Genomic DNA, 18,328 nt, shown 5'->3' on the forward strand with positions numbered 1-18,328 from the left:
ATGTCTTGTTCATAAAAGTTGGTATGAGTCCATCTGTTCCCAATATGCGCCTAGAGTTTTCGTTTTCAAACGTAGAACGCAGTGAACTAAACTATTTTGATTTATTATTATTTTCATCAAAATAGTTCCGAGATCACTCACTTTATGAAGATTTGACCAATTAAAAATGTTTCAAGTTTGAAGCCTTCCATGTACCCGCGATCAAAAAATTAACTCCGAACCAGTTCGACCAACAGTTTTCATTAAATTCACGCCTATCAATAATTTTCAACCTATAGCTCATCGAATGCAAAAGACCTTCTCCAAATTACAGGTTGTTTCTAAAGAGTATCAAATTGGATTTCTTTAGTGGACGAGCTTCTTGTTTTCTGGCAGATGTCGGCACCCAATTAACCTATCAACAAAAGTTCAGAAAGATTTTTTTTATTGATGAGCCTTAAAGGCTTTCACCAAGTTATATAAATGTATCCATTATAGTTTTAACAATGCGGTCACTTTGAAAGGCGTGCTAATGAGCCTTAATGGGCCGCAAGAATAAGACTTCTCCCCCCAAAAAAATAAAACACCCAAAACAGTAGCAACTATAATTATATTCAATTACAAAGAATACGCGTTCTCTTTGATTGATCGGCTCACGCATATACTGTGTAGGTACCTACATGTTTTGAGCTCTCACGCATGGGGGAAAACAAATTGCATCCGACCTCACAATAATCACAGTCATTTGTGATGGCAAAATGCAAGTTGAATGACAAAAATAACCGTCAATCAATTTTGAATGCGAAAAAAGGTGGGGTTGGGCTGCTGCCGCCAATACAATTTATAAACGTTGCACTGCTGTAGCGGCAACCTCCAATTGAAAAGATGAACGTGCGCTTTGCGCAAACACCACACCACCGACCGGTAGCTTAATAATAACTCATTGACTTAAACTGATCATTAAGAACTTGCTGGTTTGAAAAGATTGCTACAAGGTGGGGATTAAGTTGCCCCTCTCATATAAATTGGGTGGGGAAGGGAAGATTACGGAAAGATGCTGAGACTCAAATTCAGATAAGGAGACTTCAAGACAGGTAGGCAAAGTTACAGTTGCAAGCTCATTACATGATTACTAGGTGGTGGTTTTGTTTAGAGCGTTTATATCTTTAGTGCTCGGTATTTCATTTGGTGGTTGATTATATTATTGCAGAGAAATTTTTTCACAGTCTGTAGGACATGGTCATCTCTGAGTGTTTACTTTTATGGATTTATTTAAGTGAAAAAATTTATATTAAGAACAGTTTTGAAATTTAAATTGTTGTTGTTTGGAATACCATAAACTGAAATAAAATTTAGCATAAAGTACCTACCATAAGTATTTGTTTATAAAAAATGTTTCTTTTTATAGATAGAAACATTTTTTTAACTAAAAAAAAAACGGTTATTAAAACTTGTGTGACCTAGTCGTGAAATAAGTTATTTTCGCACACAATCGACAATGTAGTTTGCAAAAAAAATCAGTGAAGAAAGTTTTCTGCTCAGCTCTTTCGTTTCTAAACTAAACGCATTCTGCTGATGTAATTTTTGTAATTTTGCTTCAGACTTAAGGCCTTAGCAAAAATTTAAAAGTAAAGTATATGAATTGAATATGTTTATCAGGGGCGTACACACCATTGGGGCAAGAGGGGCGGTGCCCCGGGTGCCCCCAACACACCAGGGCCCCGATTGGAGACAATGCACAGAATGCAACTTATTATAAGTAACGAAGCAAAAAGATTAGATATTTGACATGAATCACTTCGGACACAAGAGAGACAAATTATATTCTTCAGTGTAATGCAGAATGAATTGGTAACCAGCCACATATTTCATCTCAAAAAATAAAATATTTCCTCAAGGGCAAAATAAATCGGTTTTTTGAAAGAAAAATTATATATTATCTTGGGGCCCCAAAAAATGTTACTTGAATAATCTTAGCGACCACCAAATGATACATTAGGGACCCAAAAAAAAGGAGGGCGTATACGTACTTTTTTATTTGCTCTTTTCTATATCAAACTGGCCCCCAAATATCAAAGGAGCCTCAACGTACGCCTCTTATGTTTATTATATTGGAGAAAGCTGTTGGGCGAACATAAAAATAAAAAATTCTTCTACTTACTTTACAATGAGATACTAATTTAATTTGTAATTTTTTGACTTAAAAAATCCAAAAAATCTTTATCGTCTAATGTTTTTGTTTTGCATTAATCTTCATTTATTTTTTTTTAATTAATTTTTATAAGTATTGCATCTTTTTGCTTTTTGGTCGAAGTTTTCCATTTTTCGCATTCAAAATAATCTTTTTTTTTTTTAACCATACAACAATTGTCTCATTTTTTTTATAAATTATTTCTTCTTGCCAAACACACTATAGGTATAATTCTTTTGAAGAAAATCTTTCCATTTATTCGTTTCAAATTATTATTATCAATAACAAGCTAGCAATCGAATCGTAGAAGAGTACAATTTTTATTGCCAGGCGTTTCAATCGGTAGCCTCTGCTGATATGTTTCAGCCTTAAATTAATATTCCTCAAGTAAGCCCGCACATGGAGTATCTATGCCAAGCAGCATTCAGCATTAATTTGCACCACATCGTATGTCATGACAACAATCCGAACATGGTTCATCTATATAAAAGTCTTTTCCAATACAGAAGTCTCCATATCACACTATAACAGAAGCTTAGAGGCGCGTCCTATAAAATGACCAAAAAGCCAAAACCCTTTATGTGTGTAACACGTTGACGGTCGGTGGTGGTGATCAAGTGCAATGGTGCATACGCCTCATTGGTATAAATCCATGGTCCAAGCAGGCTTGACTTGAGTCTTTCTCATAGTAATTCTGGCTGGCGAAAAAACTGTGCGCTTGGCACAATAAATTGAAGGCTGACTAAGAAAAATGTAGAAATTAATTAATGGCTGGTTCAATTAAAATTGCAACATGGATGGACATGGAAAACAACACAGATTTGTGCTTCTTCTTTTCGTGTTTTGCGTTTTGTTGTCGTTGTTTCAATGTAAGCTGATGAACAACACGTTGTCTGGTCCAGACACACCAGCTTAAGTCTTATGATCACATGGGAAGACGCTGCGCTGCGCTGGTCTTTGGCGTGAAAATTTCCACTCTAAGACAAGATTCGCTCGTATGCTGCAGACACTCTTCTATTCTTTGCCTTCAGTTTTAAGAATCAGGAAGATGTGTGAGTATGAATAAAAGACGTTAAGAATTTTTTTTTATTTGTGCATTTTGCCTTCTACAAATTTTTGACCCAGTAAATTATTATCTATTTAAAATTGTCCCATGCAATAATTGGAAACATTTAAACCCACTCCAAGACCAAAAACTTTTTCTAACAATTCCCCCATATTTGACTTTTCAAATCATTTATACCGATTTTAAGCTTGAATCATTGTTATAAAAATGATTGCTGAAGCGTCTTGCGATTATAATATGAACCAGGTCTTGAAGTTAGCCAATCATTGAGATAGGCACCGCTTTGACGATCTAAAGAAAAGGTGTCGCCGACTTATATGAAAACCAAAAGTGATGGAAAACTTCTTTCTGTGTAGATACATCCAGAAAATCTACTGTCATAGACATAGCTTTTGTACAGACTGTTTTGAAGACCAATTTCATCTCAGACAGTCTTTGAAAGCCTCCTGTTTGCCTATGATTTCCTGATATACGGCGAGTTTTTTTCGAGGCTTTACTTGACGAGTGTTCGAATCACGAAAAATCTTAAGAAAATCATAAAATAAAAAAATAAAGCATAATGATTAGTCACACCTTTTGAAATATTTTTCAACAGCTTTTATGCCACACCTTTGGAATTAATTCTCTTTAAAGTAACTTCTTCGATCTCTAACTATTCTTGTTTTATTGAAAAGTGATAACTTCTGGTTTCCATCCCGTTTGCTGATAAAAGACTTTGTTTGAAAGAGTCGATAAGACTAGAAGACACTTAGTAGACTCTGATTTACAAACTACTGCTAGTTGTATTTTTTGTTTTGTTTTAACTTAAGATAGCCTTACATTTAAATATTAATCTTTTTTCAAAGTATTTATGGCTGATTAATACAACAAACATGTCATTATTTTAAGTAGATATATGGCTAGTGAAAAATAAAAACAAATCGTATAAGCCGCTCCCTTTTCCGTTTTGAAAAAAAATTATTAGGCCATTTTCACCCCATTTAACATAATATTATCTCTTAACAAAACATTCTTTGTCAATGCAAAGCTGGAGCATTTGAATTTTTATCTAGACACCTCTTTCATTACAAATCCATAAAATGTCTGTCACTGCTGAAATCTCATATATGGAAGAGTTTCAAACTGTCAAGACTTTATAATCTTAACTTCTGAAAATAATTGTCTACTGTGACAGTTCCACCAATTAAAAAAAATAATCACTCGATAGATGGCTTGTTTTAAGTTTTTTCCATCAGCTCTTTTGTTTATAGAGTTAATCATACTAAAAGGTTTTGTTTCTGCAATGGAAAATATAGTTAAGAATTTGAAATTGGTTATTTTAAAATTCCATTAGCATTTCTAACTCGATGATCTAAATCAGTCATTCATTGGGTTTCGAATCAGAGTACAGTTGACACATCGTAAACTGTTTAAACTAGATTGGAAAAATTAATTAGTTCAATATTTAAATCTTCGTGATCACTAAAGATTTTCTTTGGTAAGAAAAAACAAAAGCAATAAATTATCTCTTGAATAAAAATGAAATACTTTTTACTAACTCAGTAAAATATTTATGTGTATTTATGTTTGCCGTGAATTACCAACGCAGCTGGTATGCATGCATGAATTTGTGTGAAGAGTGATTGTCGTGAAAAGTCGGTGATTTAAAAAAATGGTTATATTATTCGAAACAAAAAAAAAATAATAATAAAAAAATACCTACATTTCTTTTTATTATTTTTAGATTTGTATCGTTCTTAGGTAAAGCAAATATTTATTTAAACATTGAACCAAATTACATTTTCCCTGATTTTCACATTATCCATCACTTTGAATTGCTTTCGTTGTTATCTTTTTTTTTTTGACACTTTGACATACTACTTCTAAAAACTGAAATCAAAACTGTAACAATCCTTAAATGTGAAAAAGAAAACATCGCAGATATTAAAATGTACAAAAAAAGAACACTCCTTCTTTATCGCTTATACGATTATGTCCACTTTTTATTTATTTAATTTATATTCTGCAAAAAACCATCACTTTTTTTTTGTTCTTGAACGATTTGCCACTGCTTTAAAAGAACACAAATTGAACACCTCAATCAAAGGTCCAAAATATATTTTGAAATCGTAAAAGTGATGCTCAAAGATGGTTCAATAATGTAGCATGATAGTGTTTAACTCAGTCTTACTTGGTTCGATCCCTAAAAATAAAAATGTTAAAGTATCCATCGGCGTCGAACGTTTTTGCTGTGCAGGTTTGTTATACAAATTCAATTAATTTTGAATTAGAATATAGACTTACATGGTCAAAATGATTTATAATGCCAAATATTTTAAAACTACATTATTAAGATTTTTCTTTTTGACCTAATTTTTTTTAATAAACTTCCTTTCAAACAAATAACCAATAGAATAGTTGAATTATTTTAAAGTTCAAAAGTATTTTATTGAAATTAAATTTTTACAGAATTTGAATAAAGAATTAAAAAATATTCAAGTTTTGTTTAGGCTACAATTAATTTTCACACGAACCCAATACATGTCCCATGAACAAAAAAAAATCACACAAAAGATGGGCACCTCAAAAATCTGAATCACAGACAAAAAAAAAAATATGTTCCTTTATTTTGGATTGGGATCTTCAAAGAATAAAAGAAGAACACCAGAATGAAATAATAACAAAGACAAAAAAAAAAAAAACAAGTAATCCCAAATGAATTGGACCTGATTCTGTCTCGGATGGATTTCGTTGTTTCGAAATTTTGGGACAACCTGAACAGACAGATCCTACCAAAACAAACATTTAAATATACTTAGAGGACAAGGTACATCGAACAAAAAAAAAAAAAAAAAAAAAAAATAAAAAAATACCAACAACTGATCGGAATCTCATTTGACAAATATTTTAACAAGCATTCTCTGTCGCTTGTGTTTATTTTATGTGTAGGGCAATGATTCAGGGAATCCACCTTAACCGAAGAGATCAAAATAATCAGAACTCAGTTCAAGAAGTGGAAAGTGGACTTCGAAGATTAAAGGAATTAATTTCATCAGTAGAAAAGATCAATAATTTTGACATGAGCTATTTACATAAATGTATTTATAAGCTGTCAATTGTTATCATTCCTTTAATAAACTTTGCATTGTCAATTTTTATTTAATTTTGCCTTTGATAAAAGCTAAAATAATGTAAGGTATTGTGTAAAAAATGAAAGTATTCTTTCTTTTTTATAATTTTTTTCTTTTTTTAACTTTTAGTGCAATATAAATGTTATCTTTTTCGCAATATGAATGTTTAAAATAAGTGCAATATTAATATTTGTATGTTGAATACTTGTACAATTTAAACGTTTATCACAACAAAAACAATTAATAAATATACCTGATAATGTTCATAATTATGAACGAAACGTCGTTAAAAAATTCAAAAATGTTTTATTTCATTTAATTTGTTTTTATACTGGAATTTAAAAAAAAAAAATTCTCGAAATTAAAGCTGTTACCTATAATTTTAATAATTCATAGTGAAGAAGCTAAAAGTCCTTTGTCTGTTCATATTCATAAGTACATCACCCGTCAAAGATTTTTTTTTTACAATAATATGCATCAGTGTCATACGTACTGTTTTATGCACGGTTAAAAATTCTGGAGTATTTTTTAATACTTTTTGGGTTACATATAGGTCTACACCAGAAATGTATTAAAATTTAATACAAGACAAATATTAAAATTTTTAGGTTAATAAAAAATGTATTAAAATGTAATATAGTTGCATTAAAAAATAATACAGTTTATATTAGAATTTAATGCAAAATGTATTAAATTTCAATTAGGTATTGCATATTAAAATTTAATCTTTTTATATTAATTTCTAATAAAAATTTTATTAAAAGATAGTACAAAAATATTTCAATTTAATACCAAATGTATTTAAAGTTAATATGTATTCTTTTTCTAAATTCATTACTGAAAATAAATATTAATCATAAATAATATATTAATGGTGATATTATTGTCTCTATTTTATCTGTTTCACAAACTGTGGCATGTAAAATCTTATTGCCGATCAAAATTCATCTGCAATGTATGTATTTTGCTTCGAAAAAACACAAAGCGCCTTCAGATTAGATTAGTACAAATTTAAAAATTTTAATTCAATTTTTTCTTAGAAAACGTACCTCAAACAATGGATGTTTTTCATTTTTAATATGGCTGCTGCTGACCACAGTACACATAAAAAGGTAATATCTTCCAAGCTGACATTGGTCGCCAAATTGTCAAAACATGACAATTTGGCGACCAATGTCAGCTACCGTAAATCTTATTTCTTTTATTTACCGACAAAAATCGCACAACCACTAATTTGTTAACAATTATTCACCATTATCCGCGAAGAAACACGAAAAAATTTTGTTATTTTTTAATTAATAATTTTTTCAAATGTAATTTTATAAATTAAAACAAAAACAAATTTCCTGTTTACTACGATTGAAATATAAAAATTAAAGGCCGACCTGACAAATTGGTGCCCATTTTTGATTAACAAATTTTGACAACGTTCGGAATATAATTACCTTATTATAGGTCCGTTTAATGAAAAAAATCTAGCACAGAATAGATCAGGGCAGCACAAGTTTGTAAATATTGTCAGAACAAGAAAGAACAGAAAAGTTCAACTTCGTATTTTACAAGATTGACAGTTGTCAGTATCAGTTGAAAAAATTTTAATTCAAATCCATTTCTTGAAATGATTTTTTCTAAAATAAATGAATTACTAGCACTTTTAATATTCCCGTATTTTTTTTTTTTTATTATTATTAATCAAAAACTCTTAGAAATCCAATTTTTAAATTCGTATTTTCTATTATTTTTTTTGCAATCAAACAAACAGCTGACAATTGACACTTTTCACTCACTTACTCTACCCCAAAAGTAGGAGCAGAAAAACTTGAACTTTTCTGTGCTGAAAAAATTCACGAAACATAAAATGACAGATTTTAGAACAAGTTGGGGCGAGTTTTTTTTCATGAAACACAAAAACTTGTACTTTTGGGTTCTTTTCTGTGCGGATCAGATTCATTAAACAGACCTTATGTGTACCTACTGTGGCTGCTGACGTTTGATTAAAATTAAATATTCTCGTATTACAATTTAATACTTTTTATATTAGTTTTTAATAATATTTTAATATATTTTATTACAATTATATTAAAGTGTAATACAATATACTCAAAAATAATTCAAAAATATTAAAATCTAATACAGCGGTATTAAAATTCAATACAAATTGGAATTTAACCCACGGAGATTATTTTCTAATAATTTTTGTATTACAAGTAGTAAATTTAATACTTAAATATTGAAATTTAATACAAAAATTGAAAATTGTTTTAATACAAGAGCTGTATTAAAAAATACTCCAGAATTTTTAACCGTGCACCATTATCCGCGAAGAAACACGAAAAAATTTTGTTATTTTTTAATTAATAATTTTTTCAAATGTAATTTTATAAATTAAAACAAAAACAAATTTCCTGTTTACTACGATTGAAATATAAAAATTAAAGGCCGACCTGACAAATTGGTGCCCATTTTTGATTAACAAATTTTGACAACGTTCGGAATATAATTACCTTATTATAGGTCCGTTTAATGAAAAAAATCTAGCACAGAATAGATCAGGGCAGCACAATATACAATATACTCAAAAATAATTCAAAAATATTAAAATCTAATACAGCGGTATTAAAATTCAATACAAATTAGAATTTAACCCACGGAGATTATTTTCTAATAATTTTTGTATTACAAGTAGTTAACTTAATACTTAAATATTGAAATTTAATACAAGAAAGATTAAAAATAATTTTAATATTTTGGAAGTATTAAAATGTAATATTTTTTGTATTGAAATTTGCTTTAATACAAGAGCTGTATTAAAAAATACTCCAGAATTTTTAACCGTGTGGTAAAAGTAGTTTGATCTTGTTAATTAAACACACTTTTTGTTTAATAAGTGTTAATTAATTTGTTCCGCAAAGATTCTCAAACTTAAACCATGTCCCAAACTATTCTCCCAATTTGATATTTTGTGTTCCATTAAGTTGTCTAGAACTAGAAAAGTTTAGTTAAAATTTAACAATCTAGTTAAGTTAAATATTAAATTTTAAGTTTCAAAATAAGTTTTTATCTTCGAAATGTGAAGTAATAATTTTTTTTACTTCAGATTCCAATAAATAATATAATAGGTAATAATCTATTAGTTTTTTTTATTTTGCCGAAAAATTTTGAGGTATTCAGTTTTGTTGAAGATTGCATTTATTTTTATTATTTAATCATTAATCTTTTTTTGAAAACATCGTTGGCAAAACTATAACGCTAAAATAGTTTTTTTTTTGTATACAGAAAATTTTTCAAAATTATTTCCAATCAAAAAATGCAAGAATAGCAACACAAAAGGTGGGGAAGGGCAAATGGGCAATTTTCTAAAAACATTGACATAGGTAGCTTGGAAAGAAATTGTTAAAAATCAACGATCTCACAATAATGACGTGCTAAAGCTTTTGTAGAGCTAATAACCTTTTCTTTTATTTTGTTTTAAATAAAGCTGTTTTATTGAATGGTATTTGAAAAATTTATTTTTAAATTAAAAGTTAAAAAAAAAAGTTTTAAAATATTTTTTTTTTCAAAATTGTAGGTATGTACTCACTTTGTACTTACTTTGTTTTCAAAATTGAATGCTCTCATGTTCTCATTAGCTCATTAGCAAAAACAGAAAAGAATATGCTTTCAAATAGACAATAAGTCCAGTAGTTTTAATTATAATAATTTTTCCAAAATTCCAATACATACAATCAAGTCAGTGTAGCAGAATGCCGATAGAACTCGCATCGAGATAGTTTTTAATTCATCTATAAAGAAAAAATCATCACACAGCCACTTGCCATCGTCTTTGGTATTAGTAGTCTCTGCAAGAAAAGGTCTTAAATAAATAAACATCACATATTTTTCCAGCAATGAAATATCAATCACTATAAAGTTCAATCGTGTTTACAAAAGCCGCCTCATATTTGCTGTCCAATTGTCATAAATTACTTAAGGTCCCGTCTTGAACACAGACATTTGCATATTTTGACATAGAAAAGTACCAATTAACCACATTTCCAAGACTCTGTGCACTAGTCTCACGTGATATAACCATGGTCAAGTAGTTTTTTTAAATACTGGAACCCAAGCCCAACAGCTACTTCAGAGTTTTCCTGCCAACTTCCGACATGAAATGCTCTCCAAACCTTCATATTTCATTTATCGTCTGCCGCCTCGAATGCCAACGAAGACGCCAGTCAAAACTATCTTCCAACAACAACAAAAACAACAACAAGAACAACAGCAACAACTTCTACAACAACTACTGGCTATCGATGGTCATAAAAGTAGGTTGGAATAGGCCAGTAAATAATTTGTAACGAACTACAGTTCTCGTTATGGTCTATGCAAATTCAACACCGCACGCGCCGTTGTAGCAGCTTGATTTTTTTCTTCATCTTTTTTTTTGAGACTTTTGAGAGCACTTTCGAACCGAAATCCGGAACGCTACCGCCATAGATGAAAATAGAAAGAAAAAAAAAACGTCTATATGTAGGTATCCACATCTGTAATAATAATAATAATAAATGGAAAATTATGGAACAAGAATTTCAGGAAATTTTCCGCATCAGTTAAAATGGTGGTAGTGGTGCAATCCAGATGAAGGAGCTGTGAAGAGGACTGACTGCTTTGCTGGAGTCATAACCGTTTGCTGCTGGCGCTGCCGGCTGCTTGCAAATGTTATGACAAGCGAAAACGAAGTGATTTTTTCGCCCTGGATAACGCGTTTTTTTCGTGTTATAAACTGAGTGCGGATGAATCAGGACCTGGACTTGAATGGATTTGATTTGTTTTTGCTGCAAGAAAGAAAAACACTTTACTAGCAGCAAGAGTTTGGCGTATGAGATGACACAAGCAAAACAAAAATGAAGGAAATACACAACACAAATCGCCAAAGAAGATATCCCGGATTATTTTGAAGATTATGGGTATTAGCTGGATTATTGATGTCATAATGATGGCTAAATGGGCTGAGGATGGGACACCTTAGCAATGAACCCTATCACAAATTGGTTTCCATTAAATCTTATTTTATCGATTTTGATTTGCCATAGACACAAGCACTTAATGCATAGCCTAATGCATGTGCAAGGTCAACTTTAGAGTTGCCAATAACATGATTCAAAAATTATATCTTGTACCACTGTTTAAAACAATTACCATAAAATTGCAACTGGACGGTGTCGAAGAAATGTAGTTACCATAAGAGTTCATATCTAAACAACAAGTAAAAATATTGGGTCGACTTTGAAAGGGCAAAATACCCTTGTACTAGCAACAACCTGAGTCCTGAAACAGTATTGAGGAAATTATTCAACTTGAAAAGATCGACGTTCTTTGAAAAGGATTTTTGTTTGTTTTTTGTTGTTTTTTTTTTTTTTTTTTGAAAAACAGTAGGTCCACAATTTCGGGCTCCAGTTACTGGAAATTTCATACGTTTTAAAAGTTTAGTACCTCGTTTGTGTCAAAAACTATCTTTTAGTTAAAGAATTTTGGGTATTTTTTTAACTGTTGGAAGTCGTAGACTTAGAGTGAAAATTCGGGCAGGTTAGATTAAATTGGCTGCTAGGAAACTTTGGCCAATAATAGGTCCGTATATTTGTTAGGTCACTGGGACCGTTCTAGAAGAGAGAGAGCTGGACATGAACAGAGGCGGTGTATGTCGAATGGTGTCTTCTTGTGTTTCGTCTTTCAACTTGTACAGAATTCGTTTAATATAACACATTGTGGCATAATTGCATATAAGACAGTGTTCAGTTAAGATGCCTATTAATTAGCTATCTGCCCAAAGAAAGCAAAAATTTTGACCGCTTCAGAACGGGTCAGATAGGTATGGCTTCTTAATTTAGCATAAGTTTCAAAAGGTAAACTTTGTCAGGAATAATAGCTATAATTGTACCTCTCCTGGTAAGTTTGTCAACTTCACAGTTTCACTGAATACCTCTGTGTCCCGGCAGACAAGGAATATTTGACAGTTCATTAGAAAGAACTCGTGGAATTAGATGGCATGGTGATTTTGAAATTACATATTTCCAAACGAGGAACAACCAATTACTTTTTTGCATGAGATCTATTATATCTTCGCGTCGACAGCACCAGCGTATGCTTCTGTGCTTCTTTAGGGTTCTATGATTCTAATAAGATATTTTTGAAGACCTAATCCTAATTTTTAGCATCGTATTTATTAATTCTCTCAAATAGAAATTTACTCTAAAGCGGCCCATAGACAAGACACTTGTGTACACACTTGTGCGCACATTTGTGTGTACACCGCACCACAGACGGCACACCAATCATGACACCGACACAAAAAAAAACAAAAAGTTTTGATTTTGTCGCTCCGGTGTGCACACAAGTGTGGTGTGTATGGGTCGCTTAAGTACTAATTTAAATGAAAAAAAAGAACAAATTGGCAGCCATTGTGATTGATCAGGCTATTTTGCTGTTGAGAATTAGTGTGAAAAGCTGCAAGTAAATCTGAAGTCTGACCAAATTTTAAATTTAAAAGGACATGGGCTATGAGCAGAGAAGATGTTGGATTATTTCTTCTTCTTCTTTCTCAAAACAACTTCTACAGCAGTCGTTATAGACTACGCCTAGCCTTACGGCGTGTTTACCTATGAAGCAGTGTCCTGTTTGGACTCCTATTACGGAGCTCAGCAATGTGATTAGAGACAATGTTTCAACATTTAATCAACGTTCACCATCATATTACATTTGACGTTGCGTTTTTCACCTCAGTGTAGAAATAATGTTTTAATATAGAAAACTTTCAAATAAATGAAAGCATAAACGTAAACTATGCTTGGCAATCCTTGTGATGCCGGCATTCATGCTTTGTTCGGTTTAATGGTCAAATTTCAGATAAGAGTGTATACCCAATGTTTTCATTACAAGTCGATAACACCAACAATAAAAACACAGATTTCTAATCTCTCATCTCCGCTCATCTTCGACTAGGTATAGAAGAGATGATGACTATAAAGTTGCGACATTTCAACCAAACAACCCAACAAACAGGGACTCTTACCCACCCTCATCTTTCTATTTTCCATCAGATTATAAGAACACATCATATTCCCGGAAAGCCCAAACTAATTTCCACCAACACTTATCGGCCATTGCCATAACCATTATGATACCAACATCCAACACCGAAAGTGGTTCTTTTTCCAGGATGAACCTGTCCTTTTTGCATATGAAAAAAAAAAAAAAAAAAAAAAAAAAAACTGCCACACATCATCATCAGCATCTATGTGGTGCATGCTTTCGATTTTTCATCATCCCGCAGTTGTGTTTTGCTCAGGAAGAACTCTGAGACTGGGACTGGAGGAGTCTTGAACTCCAGCTGGGAGAATCTGCATGGATGCGTATTTCAGAAAATCGAGAACATAAATCAAAATTAACGAGCACACGCCGACCTGTTGCACAGTGGAACAGGCAAAAATAAAAGCAACCAACAAAGAACCGTGCACGAGTACAACAAGTTTATAGCCTCGCGAAAAACAACCCAGGGATCGTACGTGATTGATATGGGAAATGAGAGCAGTTCACTGATTTTGTTGGTTGAACTTGGAGGAGTTTGGACAGTATTCGGTTAATTTTTGTATACCTATATGTATTTTTTGACAATGTAATGTACGTTTAAAAGGTAGCATAAGCTTAAGATCAGAGCACATCATCAAATGGATGTTTGTTTAATTTATCAGATGAGAAATTACCGAAAGACTGCGTCGTAAATACTTGCTTTTTTTTATGTTACTATAAAGTAAAGTGTAAAGGCACCATTTAAGTTGTATTTCCTCCAAAATACTACAAATTTAAAAAGAAAATATAGAAAAGGAATTTCAATCAAATAATTGTAGGTACATCAGCATCAAGTTTTTTTCCGGAAATGCTGATTCAGATTATTTTTTAGAAATCCCTTACTTATACCTTTAAACAACAGCAGTCCTACCTGCATAAAATGGCTGAAAGAAGTAAAATTTGAAAACAAAGAATTTTGCCGACTTCACACGCTTGTGGTGATGAATTATTCCACCTCTTTTTTGGCAACTTTAGAGAAGAGTGATTCATTTTGCTTAAAAATATTTTTAATCTACAAAAAGCTTTGAAATATAAGTACATAAATCGTTCATAAAAACGTTTCTGTTAAGTCGATACACAGAGAAAAATATGACCCGCTAAAAATTAACAGATTGCCATATTGTTTTACCTTCCATACATTTCATAAGGAAATCTTATTAAAATCAACGATTAATAAGGTTTTTTTAAGGAGATTTCTTATTATTTTTATAGAGAAAATCTTATTAAAATTTGACTGAAAAGTTGATTTTTTTTGCAACTTAGCGCTAGAACAAAAATCGCGATCAATATTTTCATGGCAGGTTGGTTCAGGTGGTAAGGTGGGCGACTAATGATTTGAAGTCTCCAGTTCGATTCCCAGCCTGGTCATCGTTTTTTTTTATTTTTTTGCAGATTTTAAAACAATAAGGAAAACCCGATTGTTTTAATAAGGTTTCCTTCTTGGATGAAAACCATAGAGAAATCTTATTGTTTTTGTTCTATTTTATGTGGTCTATTTTTCTCTGTGTACATGCAAAAGATGTAACAAAGTGCTTAGGAGAGAAGGTTTGAATTTTGCAAAAGTTAATTTTTTTTTTGTTTAATTTTATTAGTTAGTGACCTTGCTTCTTTAAATAAATATTATATGGAAATGCACCAACTATGAAAATTATCCATGATGGTCAGCTAAAACCTCACCGATACCTTTGAGGTCAAAAAGGTTTTAGATCCCTCAAGGTTTTAGACATCAACTGACGTATTGGTATATTTGATAGCAAAGTAGAAGTTGTTTTGATGAAGAAGAACAGGAAAAAATTCAACACCTTCTAAAGTCATGTCCTGCTTTTTCCAGCTGATGCAAATTATAGTTAAAACTTAAAAATATACTTTCCGAAGATACAACTTATTTAATAAACACAACCATATTCAATTTAAAGCGCTTTATTAAAAAAATTTAACTGGGTTTAATTATCGAGGGACTTAGATACACTAAGGGAAATTCACATCACATTAATTCGTAGCTTTTGTTTAAACCTTCGAAACCGTATAGGGTCCGCGAGTTAAAGCTGCCAGACTTTAGAACTAAATAACAAGACGCATATTCGTAAATTTTATGAATATTTTAATTAAATTACGAAAAAATATTCGTTAGCTAACGAAACTTTTCGTTGTATTAATTATTTTTTTTTTAGTAGATTAAAGTATTTATTTATTGGACTTGTTAAATTATTAATTTACAGTCCAAACCAAAAATTGGCGTTTCGACAAGGTTGAGCTCACTTAAGTCAACTGATGAGTCCGACTTATCGTGAGACACCTTGTCAATACGCAAATATTTTTTATATTCAGCTCAACTTACATAGATTTTTAAACAAAAACCTAATGTGAACTATATAAAGCAAGATTCAATTTTTAATCATTAAAACAGAAATGCACCAAAGTCTACGTTTTTTTTGTAAGGCCACGATTTTTTTCGTTAACTGATGTATTTTTTCATAAGCCAATGTAATATTTCATTAGTATATGAAGAATTTTCATAAGCTTATGAAGACTTTCGTAAGTTAATGTTGGATTTCATAAGTTAATGAATTTTTTCGTTACTTAATTAAAACTTTGATAAAGTAAGGAAAAAATTCTTATTTTTATTCTTTGAAATGAGTATGAAATTTTTCGTTAATTGATGAATCTTTTCATTGAATTGGCACTAAAAAGGGAGAAAAAGTGTATGAAACGTTTTCATTAATTGATGAAGGTTTTCATATTACGAAAAATTACATATTTTCGTTGAACCAACGAAAGTTTCGTTGGGCCAACGAAAATGTAGTGTATGAAACGATTTTCGTAATTTTACGAAATTTATTATTTTCAGTGTATATGTATTTTTGTTATGTTTCCACTCTCAAATTTTTCTGTGAGCTCTCGGTCTAGGTATTTTAATTTTATTATTAAGACCTGAACCTTATTTGTGGATAAGTTCAAATAAGACTAAATTGGACTACTGTCTTCATAAATCAAAACTTTGAATACAAAATTAATAAAAACAATCAACGCCAGTTACTTTTAACAAAACCGATAACTCAAAATTCACAGCTGTCAAAAACAATTATCAATTTTCGACAAATATCTCCATTTAAAAATAAAAAACCTGCCCAATCGCATAAATGGCTTCCTCCCGAAACATAAAAACACATCAAGCTCATTAGTGGAATTAAAGACTTATTTTTAAACAAACAATGCAACTGGTCTTAATCCACTAATCACCATATTAATCGCATTAATCTCTTACGATATTCTTTAATCTAAAAACAATACTTAATCAATCTTTCGGAAAACTCAACAAGTTCCATTCAAACGGACAGTAACGCCTTCAAATTATTTTCCGCTTCTATTTTATAAATCTTAATCAAGACACCATCGGCAGCGGCATCTTTAGAAACAAAAATTAACTAATTTTGCAAGTCAGTGGCAGCGACGTATGGCGACTTCGTTCCAATAGGTGAGTTAACCGTTTAGTGATTTTCTTTACCAATAAAGAAAAAAAATATCTCCGACCTCTCATCGATGACAGTCTAAATTATGGTTTAACTTTGTTTTATTTGAAACTCTAAAAGAATGGTGATTTAAAAGTCCTGACACCCCGACCAACTGTCATTAATCGGTATTTTGTTATAACAAAACCCTTTTCCAAATCAAAATTAGTGTTTTGTTTCGGTCTTTCGGATGAAGAAAGAACAACGAAAACCGAAATTAATTTTTTTCACATTTGAAAAGCTTATCCACCTGTTCTAAGCCAACTATTCAAAATTAACATAACAAAGTCTGAAATGCTGAAGGGGTTTTACTATCTTCCAAAGAGACTCATAGAAGTTGTGCTATAAAAGATGTCAAACAAGCTACAATTGTTAATTGTTTTTTTTTTCTTTTATTTTTATTATTTTTTAAGACGAATCGATGTGAATTCTTTGGCTTTTTTTTCTTGTATCTTTGGCTACCGGAGTTTTGAAAAGAAAATCTTAATGACATTTGATTAGCAGAGAAAATTTTCTGTCAAATTGCTTTGCTGTCAATTTAAATTTTACGAGAAAGAGTAAAAAATACCGAAAACTTCTATTTTCAGTATTGGTTGTTTTGTATAATTTTCTAATCATCAAAGACTCTGGAAATTAACAAAATGTTAGGTTTTGAATTAATTGGCTTCTAGCACACAAGTACATTACCTACCTGTCATTAACATTGCAACAGAAGCGGAACAATATTCCAGACTGAGACAATGAATATTTGATTGGAGCGGCATGTTTTTGTGGTGGTAGAGGAACTAAATTAATTTAATTTAAGTCTTAGGTGTAAAATGGAAAGAATAATGTTTTGACATTCCTGGCTTGTCAATCGAAGGGGTTTGATTGAAGGACTGAGCGCTTTACATCAGGTATAGTGCTATATACAGGGTGTCCCGGAATGAGATAAAAGTATTTTGGGGGATGATTCTTGGGTATATTCTAAAAATAAAATTGTTCTACAGTAACTCTCTATTTGCAAAATTGATACCCTTTAGCGATGATTTAAGAAAACGCTTACTTTGGTATGCCTTTACTCATGTTAATGTTAATATCTCCGTTAATACTTATGATAAAAACTTCATTAATGTCTTGATTTTTAGAAGAAATGCTCTTTGTAACTGCATTTAAAAAATTTTAATATCTTTTTTTATTGCTCAGATATTAATTTTTAAAGGTAAGAACCCATGATAATTTTAGACTTTGGACCCGATTTTATGAGATAAATGTATAATAAACATAGTGTTTTATAAATTTATACATATGAAAAAAACAATAACTAATAAAAAAGGTTTTATACAAGTTTGCCAGAAAACTCATAGATTTTATGATATTTAGGAAAACC

At 31.0% G+C, this 18,328-nt stretch overlaps 1 long non-coding RNA gene across 1 annotated transcript; it reads right to left on the reverse strand.

Moving 5' to 3' along the window:
• Window positions 1-17,341: 17,341 nt before the first annotated feature.
• LOC129916575 (uncharacterized) lies at window positions 17,342-18,097 on the reverse strand. The gene is made up of 3 exons (XR_008772506.1): window positions 18,005-18,097; window positions 17,651-17,925; window positions 17,342-17,585 (listed from the first exon to the last, which is right to left on the reverse strand). It is a non-coding gene; the product is annotated as an uncharacterized LOC129916575 (long non-coding RNA).
• Between the last annotated feature and the right edge of the window lie 231 nt (window positions 18,098-18,328).

Source organism: Episyrphus balteatus, chromosome 3 (assembly GCF_945859705.1).
Source record: "Episyrphus balteatus chromosome 3, idEpiBalt1.1, whole genome shotgun sequence".
NCBI classification, from domain to species: Eukaryota; Metazoa; Arthropoda; class Insecta; order Diptera; family Syrphidae; genus Episyrphus; species Episyrphus balteatus.